The sequence below is a fragment of the Petaurus breviceps genome, unplaced genomic scaffold, assembly GCF_028583685.1.
Source record: "Petaurus breviceps papuanus isolate PSGF00001 unplaced genomic scaffold, PetGlider_PUasm1.0 181, whole genome shotgun sequence".
Classification (NCBI taxonomy): Eukaryota; Metazoa; Chordata; class Mammalia; order Diprotodontia; family Petauridae; genus Petaurus; species Petaurus breviceps.
This window is the reverse complement of record NW_027185784.1, coordinates 19,144,559-19,159,752: the sequence shown is the minus strand read 5'-3', so window position 1 is coordinate 19,159,752 and position 15,194 is coordinate 19,144,559. Positions and strand designations below refer to the sequence as shown.

The 15,194-nt window shown below is 40.9% G+C and overlaps 1 long non-coding RNA gene across 3 annotated transcripts in view; it reads left to right on the top strand.

The window, feature by feature from the left end:
• Positions 1-468: 468 nt before the first annotated feature.
• The window catches only part of LOC138160636 (uncharacterized), a 33,944-nt gene continuing 19,218 nt past the window's right edge, over positions 469-15,194 (top strand). For 2 of the 3 annotated variants that reach the window (XR_011168179.1, XR_011168180.1), the window contains exons 1-3: positions 469-640; positions 3,259-3,344; positions 4,270-4,306. This is a non-coding gene — a long non-coding RNA (uncharacterized lncRNA). The remainder of the gene's footprint in view (positions 641-3,258; positions 3,345-4,269; positions 4,307-15,194) is intronic. The other variant, XR_011168181.1, reaches the window with a different exon arrangement.

The window sequence follows — 15,194 nt, the reverse complement described above, 5'->3', positions numbered from 1 at the left end:
ATTCCTATGACAAAGTCCATGAACCAGAGAGGGGGAAAGTATTGGAGACTATCTGGGTAAGAATCACCATAGAAAGAAATAGATGCAATATAATGGTAGGAGTATATGTCATCAAGCCATACGAAGGAAATGCAGAAATTGATTTTTTTTAAAAAAAACCATTATGTGTGGAAATATCCTAAAGGGCACTTACTAGTCATAAGGAAGAAATATCTAAATATTTGACAGAGATTAAAAGTCTAGCACCCAGACTTGGTAGAACATGATTGGGGTATTTCAACCACCCAGACATCTGCCAGAGTTTTTCCTCTGCCAAAATCATGAAAAATGGTAAAGTCTTATTAACAGTCATTTCATACTTCAAAACGCAGAGGAAGTGATAAGAGGGATTGCTATTCTGAAACTGATTATGACCATGAGAAGGAACTTGTTGCCAAAGTAGAAATGACAGGAACAGCTGGAGGGAGTGACTCCGCCACATTTGTGACACATGAGGAAGGGAAAGGCAGGCATACCATGACAGTGATGTCCACCCTAGATTTAGGGTCTCTTAGAGTAACGTTACATGAGGGAAGTTGGCCCAAGAAGAACGTGAAGCTTCCAAGAAAAACTAGAAGCTATGGGGAGAAGTTGTCTCCAGGTAAGTAGAGAAACTTTTCTAATAAAATTAGAGCCCTCCAAATGGAATGAGCTGCCTCAGGAGGCTTCCTCTCATTGGAGGTCTTCAAGTAAAGGTTGGATGAGCACTTGTTCAATCCAATTCAGTAAGCATTTATTAAGCTCCTACTATGTGCCATGTACTGAAACTAGGCAGTAGGGATATACAGAGACATTTCTGGGGATTTTGTAGAGAGGATTCACGTGTCAGGTATGTGTTAGCCAACATGACTGTTAAAGTCTCCTGAAAATCTGAGACTCTGATTTGGTGAAAGAGATAATGAGAAAAAGAGAATAATTAAAGAGAAACAAGGAGAGAAAAAGAGGCAGAAACAGAGCTAGAGAGACAGAGAAAGACAGAGAGAGACAGGACAGAGAAAGAGACAGAGAGAAACAAAGACAGAAAGATGGGACAGACAGAAGCATGGAAACAGAAAGACAAAGGCAGAGAGAGATAAAGGGAGAGATACAGACAGAGAAGGTACAGAGAGAGACTAGGATGGGATGGAGAGAGAGAGGCAGTAGAAAAGGAAGAAGAAAGAAGGGGGAGAGAGAGGGGAGAGTGGAGGGAGGAGGAGAGAGAGGGGGGAAGACAGGGGGAGGGAGCTCTAAAGATGTTAATACACTCAGTTCTTTCCCTCTCTCTTTTTTTCCTAAGCCTGTACCAGAGGATGTCTTCCCTACAACCTTGCCCTTGGCCTGCTAAAATGAATAACTGTTCCCTTGATCTAGTAGAGATCTGCTTCCCCTAACAGAGGCAAGAGATATGTTACTGCAGTTGCAATTGTTCTTTTCTTTCCCCATGACTGGAATGTGATTGCAGTCCAAAGTGAGCCAGGGAGGCAGCAGGCAGCCACTGAGGCAGGCAGGAGGCAATGAGAAAGGATCAGGCTTTCTGTTACAATTAAGACATTTTAAACCAGTTGCAGGTGGGAGTGAAATAAAAAGCAGAGTGGCCATTGTTGTGTTTCTCTGACAGCTGGAGATTTCACTGAAGCAGTGAAAGAGCCAAAACAGACAGGTTTGGTGGTCAATGAAGGACAAAGATCAGAAATTGGCCCCATTTCTGTCTGCCCCCATCTCCATCCTTCTCTCTCATACACACACTTGCCATGATGGAAGAGGGAAGAGCATGTATGTACCCTTCACCCACCCCAAGGTGTCATTTACCCGGAGCCAGGAAATTCTGTCCTTCATAGGACAAAAACAATGACAGTACTAACCCCCTTCCCAAACTCAGCCTTGAATTGAAATAGATTCAGTTAAGAAAGAAGTGATGCTCCTCCCTCCTCTTTAACCTATCCTATGATTCCATATCCTAGGAGACTGTATAAAGTTAAATCCTGACTCCCCAAGGAAAAAAATTCTAGAAAGGGGCCCTTCACTCCATCCTAATTATAAGATAACGAGATCTCTAGGAAGGCTGAGGCTCCCCTGAAATGAAAAGACTATTTGGGTCACATATGTCTGGGTGAGCAGCTTAGATAGGCATCCTCCCTTGTCCTTTAACTTACTCTCCATTACCTTTTTGGTTTTTTGGAGGGGAGGCAATTGGGTTAAGTGACTTGCCCAGGGTCACACAGCTAGTACTTGTCTAAGGCTGGATTTGAACTCAGATCCTCCTGATTCCAGGGCCAGTGCTCTATCCACTGTGCTACCTAGTTCCCCTCTCCATTACTTTTAAATTTTGCACCCTGACCTGTGAGGTTTCCAAGAAGCACAAGAGGTTAAAATCTGGTACTGATTCAGGCTGACTGGTTCCTTTTGTGCATGTAGAAGCAGACATAGGTGAAAATAGAAGCTTTTTTCCAGGATTATTCAATTGAAGGGTGAAGAAAACAACTTGATTCCTATAATACATACCATTGTGCATTGCAGCTGTACCCTAAAAGACAAGCTCTGATGGCCTATGGTCCAAGCCCATACAGGTGACATGGTGATTACCAGCCTAGGGACACAGAAATAGGAGGTGTCATGGTCTCCGACATTCCTTCTCCTCTGTGCAGCCCAAACTGACCCATAGACAAAGCCAGTTGTATACTCTTCATGAAAGCTGCTGATACAAGATACTGTATACTCAAATGAGCTCAGGGTTAGGTTACCTCCCAGAAGGGCCAGGCAACATTCCCAAGGGTCAGACTATTGAGCCAGTCGTCTGGGGACAAGGTCTTAAATGGCCTATTCCATCTTATAAAAAAGAAATCTATTTGGAAGAAGCAACTCAGCACATGTAAATGCATGTCTTGTCCATGTGTATCATATACATGTTTAAGCATGTTTGTGCATTGTCTACAAGCCTCTTGCATACATCTTTATACTGACTCTGTGTGTGTCTTGTCCTATGTAGGGTAGATATTTAATACCGGTATAAGTATCTCCTTTTTATACAGACAAGGAAACTGAGACTTAGTGATTAAGTGCCCATGATGACACTAAGAATCAGAAGTGGGATTTAAACCCAGATCTCCTCATTCTATGTATGATACAATACTGCCTCTCACTGGGTAAAAGGGAAACATTGGGAGGGTCTTAAGCAGAAGTTATAGAATGCTGGAGAAAGGATATTTAGAGATCACATAACACAACTCTCTCATTTTACAGATGAGGAACTAACTCTCAGAAAGGTTGAGTGACTTGTTCAGTTACTGAATGAGCTGGGGCTCGAATTCAGATCTTCTGTCCATCAGGTATGGTTTGCTTTTGGTTTTTTTCCATTGTGCCATGATAAAGAAATATACTTAGGGGCAGCCAGGTGGCTCAGTGAGTAAGAGCACTGGCTCCAGTGTCGGGATGACCTGGATCAAATCCGGGCTCAGATACTCAGCACCACATCCCGAAATAACTGGCCGTGTAACCTTGAGCAAGTTACTTAAGCCCGATTGCTTTAAAAAAAAAAAAAAGAAATATACTTAGAAATTTTGCTCATAGGAGGAAGGAGAGACTTGAGGCAAAAAAGTTATATAGGAAACCATTGCATATGAGACAATAAGAACCTGGACTAGGGTAGATTTGAAGAGGAAGGAAAATTTTGAGAGCAATTTCCAAAGAAAAATGAACAGAATAATTTTGACATAGGAGATGAAGGATAGGGGCAGAGTTGGAGACTCCCTGCTTTTGAGCCCGGTTATGGGAATAATGGTGCCATGGTCAGGTATAGGAAATTGGGAAGGAGAGATCTTAGAAGGAAAGGAGAGTTGTGGAGTAGAAGGGAAGATAATATTCATTTTAGGATGCCTTGAGCTTGAGATGATAGAAGGACATCCAAGTGAAATACTGGGTAAGATGACATAATTCCTAGCCAAGGTGGCATGCCTAGAAGAGAACGGTACAATGACACCACCCAAGGATATCCGCCTCTCTGCAGTGTCCATATGTGTACCTTAGTCTGATGGGCTCCTAGTGGGTGCCCCTTTACACAAGTTCACTGGCCACAAAGGTTCCCTATGTGTGTGCCCTCTATATTTTCTGCATAGAATCACCTCACCCTATTGGTAGTAGGTGTGGTGACCTGTGGGAGGAAGTACCCCATTTGTCCGTGGCATGATCTTTTCTCGTCACTTTATTTCCTACGTTCTTTGATGAAATGTTTTTGTTTGTTTGTTTTGTTTTTAGCTAATGTATCCTCTGACTGGCTGGCAAAAGTGAACAGGTGAATGGGGACTTATAACCTATATGGTTTCAGAGCAAGTCCTAATGGGTTAATAGTCTGAGATCAATTTTCTGAAGGTACTCTTAGGAGGGAGCACTTCAAAATTTATATACAAAATAAGGAACCTAAAGACCTGAGTACTGAAATGACTTGTCTGAAGCAGACTATGAAAATAGAGCAGAGAGGGGCAGCTAGGTGGTGCAGTGAATAGAGCACCAGCCCTGGAGTCAGGAGGACCTGAGTTCAAATGCGACCTCAGACACTTAACAGACATAAACACACACACACACACACACACACACACACACACACAAAATAGCTATGTGACCTTGGGCAAGTTACTTAACCCCAACTGCCCTCCAAAAAGCAAAAAAGAAAAAGAAAAGAAAAGAAAATAGAGCAGAGATTCAAATTCAGATTCTTTGACTCCAACTCCCATGCGTTCCCCATTAGGACTCTCTCTGGGGCCATACTGGGGAAAACATATTGTGTGGGTATTTGTCAGTTTTTACCTCTCCTATATAGCTCCATAAGTGCGTGACATGTTTCTCTGGCTCCACTGGGGAGCAGCAGCTTGACTTACCAAATATTGCTTGTTTCCTGTCCTTATCCCTCATTTCCCTTTTCCATTCACAAACCAGCCTCCTCAATAGGTATGTAAGTGCATGAATCCATAGACTCCTCAATGGGGCTCCCTCCCTACATACAAGGCATTTAAGTATTTGGGCAACAAATAAGCTCCTCCAAAGAGTAGGAACCCACACTCTGGAAGCTTCTCAGGCAGTAAAAGGAAGAAATTAAAGTAATTACAAAAAGGGGGGGAGGGGAGGGGAGGGAGAGGGGGTCAAGTCAGCCTGCGCGCCAAGCTGACCCTCCAAGATGTGAAATCAATAGATGGCCACCCATAGAATCATAGATTTAAAGCTAAAAAAAGACCCTAAAGATTGTCTAGTGACCTCCCCCCCATTTTACAGTTGAGGAAATTAAGGACCATGTACAACTTGTTCACTGACACATAGAAAATGAGTACTAAGGCTGAGGTATCAATCTAGGCCTTCTTACTTGAAATGCAATGATCTCTCCACTCTTCTCCTTTCCCATGTGCTCCCTAGAGGTGGGTACACATACTTCTGTACTAATGGTGGGTTCAGAAGCTGGGGGAGGGGGTGGCATGCAATGATGGGTTGTACAGAGAGTATGAACCCTTCCAGTGAGCAGCTTTCAGTAAGGTGACCACTGAATTATAATGGTCATCACCTAGGTATCTCTTATATTCCCATATCTGGAACCTTGTCTACATTTGCTGACAATGGTCTGGCCTATTCATGCCTCACTTTCCCATTAATGACCTAGAACCTTGACTAGCTTTTTTCTTCTTCAAAAATAAATATCAGGATTACTAGGTGGCTCAGGGAATGGAGCAGCGGCCCTGGAGTCAGGAGGACCTGAGTTCAAATGTGACCTCAGACACTTAACACTTCCCAGCCATGTGACCTTGGGCAAGTCACTTAACCGCAATTGCCCCTCCCTAAATAAATAAATATTAATTTTTTTTCACAATACAATCATTTTCCAATATCCCACCCTCTACCACAGAGCTCTCTGTTGTTAAAAAGAATAGTTAAAATGACACATTGGCCATCTCTGACAGTGTATACCTTATTCTTTATTTGTAGTCGTTTGTCATCTCTCTACTGGGAGAAGAGAGGTATGTACCATCATTCTTCTGCAGTCAAAATTCATCATTGCATTAGTGAGGACTTTTTTTTCTAAATAAGAGAGATGATGACTTTATTTGAAGCAGTAGGATGTCTCAGTGAATAGAACACTGGACCTGGAGTCTGGAAGACATGAGTTCAAAACAGGCCTCAGACACCTACAAGTTGTGTGACACCTCTCTTTGCCTCTGGAGAAGAAAAACGGCAAACCACTCCAGCATTACCTTTGCCAAGAAAACCCCAGTGAGAGTATTAGGGTGCTACAGTCCATAGGGCCACAAAAAGTCTGACAAGCGAATGAACAACTTGAGTGGTCAACTTGACTTGAGTGGTCAACTAGTTAAATGATGTCATTTTACACATCAGGAAACTGAAGCCCAGAGAAAGTGAAATGATAGATTTAAGATCACACTCAGAGTAGATAGAAGAATTATAATTTGAACCTTGGATCTCTGACGATTAATACAGTGTGATTTGTCATAGAGACAGGTCCTAACAGAACATCATTGAGTCTAACCACCTCAATTAATGAAGTCTTTCGATATTAATTTCCTTTATAATTCCTTGGTCATTGTATCCATTGCTATCCTCATTCTGTTCTGTATTTGTTAATGCAGATCTTCTCAATTTCTCTGAATTCTTCATATTCCTCATCTCTTACTGCACATAACTACTAATCCACTATATTCAAACACCACAATTTATTTAGCCATTCCCCCAATCAATGTGTACTTCTTCAATCCTGCCCAGTTTTTTGCTATTTCAGAAAGTATGCTAAAAATATTTTGGCATATATGTGGCTTTTTTTTTTCTATCATTGACCTCCTTGGGGTATATACCCAGTAGGACCCCTATGTCACAAGGTATGAGTTCTTTAATAAAATTAAATACTTCAATACTTCTATATTGTTTTCCCGAATGGTGTGATCAATTCACAGCTCCCCGAATAATATTTAAATGTGTCTGTATACTTTCAACTCATCACTTACTTTGAGTATAACTCTTTCTTTTGAACTTTGTTTATTCTGACTTATTTCATTTGCACATTCCATTAATGAAGTCCAATGCTCAGTCCTTGACTCTGGATTATCCTTTGTGGACTTTGAACACTTACTATTACAACTGAGTGTTGGGTTAACTATAGTCCTCCATCCAAGGGCCTTTCTTCTAGTCTGAACCTTTACTAAATGTACTCCTAACCCCTCGTTCCTAGATGCTAAAGAAGACCTTTCCAAGAAGATGTATTTAGTGAAGTAGGTTCCAGAGTGTGGTCTGAAATGGAAAAGTTCAGGTCAGAAAAAAACAAGTACACGTAAAGAAAACATAGGCTGAAGACCCAAGGAAACTCAGGAGAGGGGGAGAAATAACTAGTTCTCTAAATACAGTGGATAGAACCCCAGGCAGGAGTGGAGTCAGGAGGAGCCAAATTCAAATCTGCTCTCTTACTATTACTTGTACTCTTAATGAAATCTGATGCTTACTATTCAGACACTTATGTGTCCCTAGGCAAATCACTCAACCCTGTTTGCCTCAGTTTCCTCATCTGTAAAATGACCTAGAGAAGGAAATGGCAAACCACTCTAGTATCTCTACCAAAAAACCCCAAATAGGATCACAGTCAGACACAACTGAAAAATGACTGAAGTGAAACCTGTATGCTAGCTTTCTTTCCCAATTAGAGGGCTGAACCAGTTGATACAAGGATTGATATAGTTATTGCTAGAAGGATTTCATCATTTAGATCGTATTAATAACTCTTATAAGGACCTAAATAGCAGATAGACTGACCATGTGACTTGGGGCTATTTATCCCTAGGCTAATAGAGTCACAGGTAAGCCACATCCAAATGGCTTGGAGCAAAGGTGATTCAATGAAACTCCAGCTTTAGAGTGAGAAGATGGAATAGAGCTGTGCACCAAAGGAAGGTCATGCATCCTGGGCTACTCAGTAGGAAGAAGATGTGTTATCAGAAGAGTTATCCTTCCTCCCTTGGTGAGGTGGCTGAAATTCTGGTGCGAGGGAAAGGAAAGATGAAGGGCCTCTTTCACTTTTACAAGCTACCTAAACCCTTGCCATTTTGCCAGATAGCACCACCTAATGGTTATCATATATATTATCTGTTGAATTCAATCCTCACAACAATCTCATCAGGTAGGCAAGACAGGCATGATTGTTTCCATTTTAGAGATGAGGAAACTGAGGCTCAGTGGAGTTAATGATATGCCTAAGATCACCCAACTGGCAATGGGAAGAGCCAAGCGACCTGTTATCTTCTGAGTAATCCTAATCTGGAGTTCACCATGCCACCTTCTTGGTCTTTTATATTATTTTTCACTATAAAAAGGAGGCTTTGTGTTTTTTGTGCTCCTTAAAGAAATGTGGCTGGGTTGGGCCTCTCTCCCACTCGGCCTCACAAATAGGCTGGTGGGTGGAGACGAGGGCTGCTTGCAGACTTTTTCCAAATCCCCATGGGGTACAAACCAAGGCAGTGGCTGACTGAGTTGCTATTAATGGGTCCCAATCCCTACAGAAAGAAATCAGGAAGATTTCAACTTGTCCCTTCAGCAATGTCATCACATAGTCAGAGAGAAGTGAATCAGTTGTCTACAGCAGAAAGGGAGAGGAGCTGTGGAACAGATCAGGTCATAGTGTCCTGCCTTGGCAGGCCAGGATTCATGACTACTCAGGGAAAGAACGAGCACCCTTGGGGCCAGAGATGTTCTATTCCAAGATGGGACTATGCCAATCTGCTTACCTAAGTCAGGTTGGCTAAGGACCCTGGCTTCTTTCCCAGAACCCCCAATTTTTACTTGACTGGGGAGTAATAAGTAATCCAGGTACTCTGACATAGTATAGCATAGCCAAAACCTCCAGGGAGATCTAGCTGAATCTTGAGGGTTCCCTTTCTGATTTCTAATTTTTCCTTATTCACAACCGGGCCCCTTCCCCCCTCTGGGCTCCTCTTCTGTAAAATGAAAGAGCTTAACTATATTGTTTCTAAAGGTTCTTCCAGGTCAAACATTCTAAAGGTAATTCTTTTCCCTGGAAATTTGAGAAAATATCAGTCTTTGGTCTTTTCTTTCAACCTTCCTTAGAGGTGGGTTATTTAAAGGCTGATTTTCTGTAAAAGGGGGGGAAGAATAATAACTTATGTTTATATAGTGATTCAAGATCTCACAACCCCAAGAGGTACAAGTATTATTATTTTTCACATGAGAGAACTGAGGAGAAAAGTTGAGTGACTTGTCTAGGGTCATACACCTAGTAAGAGTTAGAGCTGGGACATAAACCCAAGTTCTTCCAACACCATTTACAGTATTCTTTCCTTTATAAATAATAGCTAGCATTTATATAACTCTTTAATTTCCCAAAACACTTTACAAATAATATCTCATTTGATCCTTGAAACAGCCCCTGCAGGTAGATGTTATTATTATCCTTGTTTTTAGATGACAAAACTGAGGCAAAGAGAGGTTAAGGGACTCGACCAAGGCTACACAGCGAGTAAGTGTCAGAGGCTACATTGGAATTCAGGTCTTCCTGACTCTAGATCCAATACTCAATCTTCTGTGCCACCTTGCTGCGTCCTGAAGAATAGAACAGAGTTTCTTATGGAAATCCCTTTATTTTTAGTTTAGTGTAGAATTTTCAGACCTTCCCCATATTTGAGATTGACTCATCTTTCAGTACCTTGATCTATCAACTAGAAAAGGATACAAAATGATTTTATGTCATCGTTCTATCCCAGATACAGCCACTGTTAACCCAGGGTCCCTATTCTTCATCCTTTCAAATAATCTTTATTCTCCCGACTAAATCTGTCTACCATAGACTGTGGTGACCAATTAATTTAGGATTGAAAAAGGTAATAAGGACAATTCTTCAATGAGTCTTCTCCCTTATGTGTGTGTGAGAGAGAGAGAGATTCTCCAGCTTGATGTCATTGAATTACCCATTCGTGATCTCCCTTCCCAACCTTTATTACTAGGCTACCTAACTCAGAGAATCTCTTCTCCTCCATCCATACCTGCCTCTCTCTCTGCTGGAATACAAGATCAAAGCAGAATTCATAGACTCTCAAGATTCTCAATAAATACTTATTGATTAGTTAAAATTCTAGATGGGATAGGTCATTTTGAAGTGGGAAGTTGGGAACCCTGTCTCTTTCCCACCCTGCCCCTCCCCACTCCTTCAGCTCAGTTGTTTTACTATATTATTTTCCTGCCCCTCCCATCATCTCAGACATCTCAGCTGCTTCCTACACTGTCCCTGTCTGCCCTCCTTCCTTTGGCTCCTGCCCTATCCCTATTTTTGTCTCTTCTCATCTTGCTCCAGAGTTACTTGCCTACCCTAGATGGCATTCAGCTTCTTTATTCCTTGCTAGGTGCAATTAAAAGGTAATACCAAAGGGCCCCTTTCCTTCCCTACCAATCATCATGTTTTTGTACAGCCACTTCACCACCATAATTCACTTTGTAAAAATAGTAATGGCAATCATTTTCTGGGCTGCATCAAGCCCCCAAAGGGTCTCCTTAATAATACATGATTACTCAAGAGATTAGCCTGATAATCTATACAGGAAAAACTAAATGGATGAAAAATTACTAGGGCATACAATTGTATAGCTAGTTCACTGAAATAATCCACCAATACTTGTATCTCAGACAGGCAATGCCAGAGACAACAAAAGGGCATAAGAAATACTGAGCAGTGGTTTTAGCGACCCCAAACACTTCCAAGAGCAAAGACCTGCTTTTCCAACATAAATATTTGCCGGATGGTGCCATGTGTTTGAAAATCTTGGAAAATTATGATCTCTGAAGAATCAAAATTGAAAGTAACCTAAAAGTCACTAATAGGCATCTCACCTCAGGGAAACTCTGTAAGAGACTCAGTGTCCACAAGGAAGAGAAAGGCTCTCAAACAGCTTTATGATGAGGAGCCTAAGAGATGAAAGAGCTGACTATCAGGACAGCAGCTCTGACTAGAAGCCAAAGGGGATGAACCTGTGTCCTATATAAAAAATGATCTTGTTTCTCCAGAAACCAAAAGGGACTAAAAGAAACTGTTTGATCTTAGACTGGATTGCACAAGGTATTCTACCAAGAAAAATCATAACCCCAGGTAGCAGGAGTATAGGAGAGAGGTTGCAGATGGGAAAGTGAGAATAGTGACAAAGAATACCAGAAAATTCTGCTTAATGTTGTGTCCTTGGACAATCAATCAACCTGCATTTATTCATTAAATAAACATATTTATTAAATAATATATTAAATAAATAAACCAGACACTGTGCTAAATACCTGGGGTAAAAAAACAAAAGTGAAATAGCCTTGGGAGCATAGGATCATAAATTTAAAGCTGGAAGAAAGCTCAGGGACTATCTAATTCAACCCCCTCATTTTACAGATGAAGAAACTGAGGTAAAGGAAGGCTAAGTCACTACTCTCCACTGTCACTCAGGAAGTAAGTGGCAGAACTAGACGTCCCTGCTCTCAAGGAACTTACACTCTGTCAGGGTAAACAGAATGTGAAAAGTCATGGGAGAAGGTAGGACTGGAAGCTAGGAGGAATCAGGAAAGGCTTCATAAAGGAGATAGTACATGAGTTAAACCTTAAAGAAAGCTAGAGAGTCTGAGTCAAAGGTGAGGAGTCATTCCAGGCATTGGGTTCTGGACCAAGACACTTTAGCTTTCCAGGCCTCTAGAAGTCCCTTCCATATTTTTATGATTCTTTGTTTTAGACATTTACCAAACTGAATAATATTAAGACTGGACCTTGCGGTTCAACTTTAGAAATTTTGCACATCCAAATTCCTTTGAAGGGAAATCTTAGTTATGCACTTGAACTGTGTGCATGTTGGACAAAGGATGGGGTTACCACTGGAGAAGAAAAGGCAGGGGGGAAAGGCCATCAACTCAGTCTTTACAGAAGTACATTTTCCTGTTTTCATCCTTGGGTAGTAGCAATAGGAAGTTAATCAAAGATCAACACTTGTCAGGAACCCAGATGGGAGAAATCTTCTGTTTGGCGGTCTAAGTAAGTAGGGTACAGGAGTCACGGTACTCCCCTAAGAGATTAATTATAAGGCTCCACCTATAAACCTTCATGTGTGGACATAAGTTTTAGAGACCCTTGTGATTTGTTAGGCTTGGGTTTTTTTCTCCCCCTGGGTAGGGAAGATAATTTATGCTGAGCCCTAGAATCAGTGGGATGCATTTGTGACACACCAGGCCAATGATTTTGACCTTATCGGCTCTTTTCATTCTGGGTTTTCACTATGACTGTCTGTTCTCCTAAGAAAAGTGTGCCATCTTGTGGCCAAATGAAGAAGTTCAGGACCTTCCAATAGCATTTCTTCCCCTTGTTTTTTCAAAGGTTCCATCAGGTATGTGCCCTGATGGTTTGATCACCATGGCCTTACATTATGGGATAATTGTTATTTCTCTATGTATTTTTAAAAACCATAGAAGTGCAGCAGGCATGATAATAACAGTTTGTGGGTTTGGTTTTTTAGGGGTTTTTTGTTGTTTTTTAAACACTGCGTTTTCCACAGCATTAGGCAGGCCATAGATTCAGAGCTGGGAGGGACCTAAGAGAAACTATGTAGTTCTATACTCTCACAATAAAACCAAATTAAGCATTTATTTCAAATTTACATAATTTTGGAAGTAACTCAAATTCTATTTCTCACATTGTTACTTTGCAAAGTAAAAGATAAATAGTTAAGATGCTTAGGAATCCTAACAAAGACAAGACAAATGGGAAACTGCTCGAGGGTCTGCCAGTATTGAAATCTGTCAGTCAACAAGCATCTATTAAGCACTTACACTGGGCCAAGCACTGTGCTGGGTACAGGGAATACAAAAAGACAGCCCTTGCCCTCAGGGAGCTTGAATTCCAATCAGAATCAACTGTAAAAGTAAACTGGGAGGAAGAGGTAAAAAGAGGAGAGAAAGTACAATCCATCCTCAGATTTCACAGGGGTGACATTCCTGGAAAATGGTGCAAAAGTTAAAAATGTAACCTTATGGGAATTAGGGGTTAGGTTACTGCATTCACCAAAAACTGCAATCCTTCATTAGAGATTGCTGAAAATACACTTTTCTACATACAATTCTTTATAACAAAACATTAATTCTGATAATATGCACTTTTCCTAACACAGTAGCTATAAAATAACCCACAAAATGAAATATACAAAATAAAATTGGTAACATGCAAAACATTTTTCTCCCTAGTGATTCCCTAGAATTCTGTGACCTTTTCTTCTAACATCTCCATCAGACAATATTCCCTTTTCATAACATAAAATCTAGAGTACCATAAATACCATACAGCAAACAAAATTCTTAAAACTGAAATATTTTTTAATCTGAACCTTACCTTCCACTGTCAGACAGCGGTGTGAGGGTGTTGTACTGTATACCATACTGCTACAAACCTTTCTACCTTGGACACCCTTTGAAAACCAAAGGAGAAGTTTCTGGGACTTCAATTGCTGCTGTCAGAAGACACCAAGTCTGATGAGGTCTGGACATCACCTTGGACTCTCTGTCCTTCACAGCTGGTGGATGGTGTTGGATATAGCCAAGGAAGCATCAGCTTGAAATAATCCATCAGAGACTTCTGCTTCCTAAACCATTTGAGTGAGATCCTTAAGTGTCTCCAGGAGGAAAGTGGCTGCAGCCAAACGGACATGCGGTTTATCTAACATCTTTATTTTCTCACTTAGGCACATCGCTGATTTTGAATTTAGAAGCCCTGTTTTGCACACAAAAATCACTTATGTGGCATCACCCAACAGTGCATGAGAAAGGAAACATTGACAGGTTAGCTCTAAGGTCAGAGTATGAGGGGCTTAAAACCAATCCCCACTCCCACTCTGGAAGTTCAAACCAACCCAAGGGCTACCAATCAAGTCAAACTGACCTCAGCTATTAAACTGTTAGGTTAAAGCTAACCCCAGAGGGGTGGCTAGGTGGCTTAGTGAATAGAGCACTGGCCCTGGAGTCAGGAGGACCTGAGTTCAAATCCAGACACAGACACTTAACACAAAACTAGCTGTGTGATGTTGGGCAAGTCACTTAAACCCAATTGCCCTACCTTCCCTCTCCAAAATAAAAGCTAACTCATATTAAAAAACCAAGTTAGATGCTTACTTCAAATTTACATGATTTTAAAATACACTCTTTTGTTTTCTAATTTGACATTGGTAATTCTATTTGTGATATCCCAGCACTTGACACTACCTACCACATAGTAGGCACTTAATCAATGTTTATTGACTGATGCATATTTCATTTTACAATTGAATTCATATGAGGCAGTATGACTAAATTAGGATTTAATCTCTAAATCTATAACTGGGTGAAATATTTTAGGTCTCATCTAGAAAATATCAAAGCTGTAAATCCAGCCTGCATTCCTCCATTGTCATACTATTCAAAGAACACTAACCCAAGATCCAGGACACCTGTTTTCTAGTCCTGATTCTCAAATCAATGACAGGTTTTGTTTCACAGGATGTAGAGATGAGAGTGACCTTAGATATCACCAAGTTCAACCTTTTTGTGTATGAAGAAATTGATTCCTAGATAAGTAAATAATTTGCTCAGTGGTTCACAGTCATCACAGACCTAGTAGAAATAGAAACCAGTCTCATATCTTCCCATTCCAAATCCAGTTCCAAATTCCAGCTCTTTCCAGATCTGGGCCAAGTCACTTAATTTTCCTGAGACTCAGTTCCCTTATCTGTCAAATAAGGAAGTTAAACTCGGTGATGTCTCTAAAGTCCTTTCTGTCTTAAAGATTCCATTTATCTGGCAGTCTGTGAGCAAAGGGAAAGGGGGAAGCAGCAAGAAGCAGAGGAAAGAAATTATCCAGAAATAAGGGAAGGAAAACCTGAGCTTGGGGAAAGAAGTTAATTGGTTCCAGAGTTGTGCCTAGACAAAGTCCTCCAGCAGCTATTTGAAAAGCAGGGTTTAGAATTTGTTTCTTCTTTCCTTCCTTCCTTCCTCCCTTTCCTTTCCTTTCTTCCTCCCTTTCCTTTCCTTTCTTCCTTCCTTTCCTTCTTTCTTTCCTTCCTTCCTTCCTTTCTGCCTTCCTTCCTTCCTTCCTTCCTTTCTTTCTTTCTTTCTTTCTTTCTTTCTTTCTTTCTTTCTTTCTT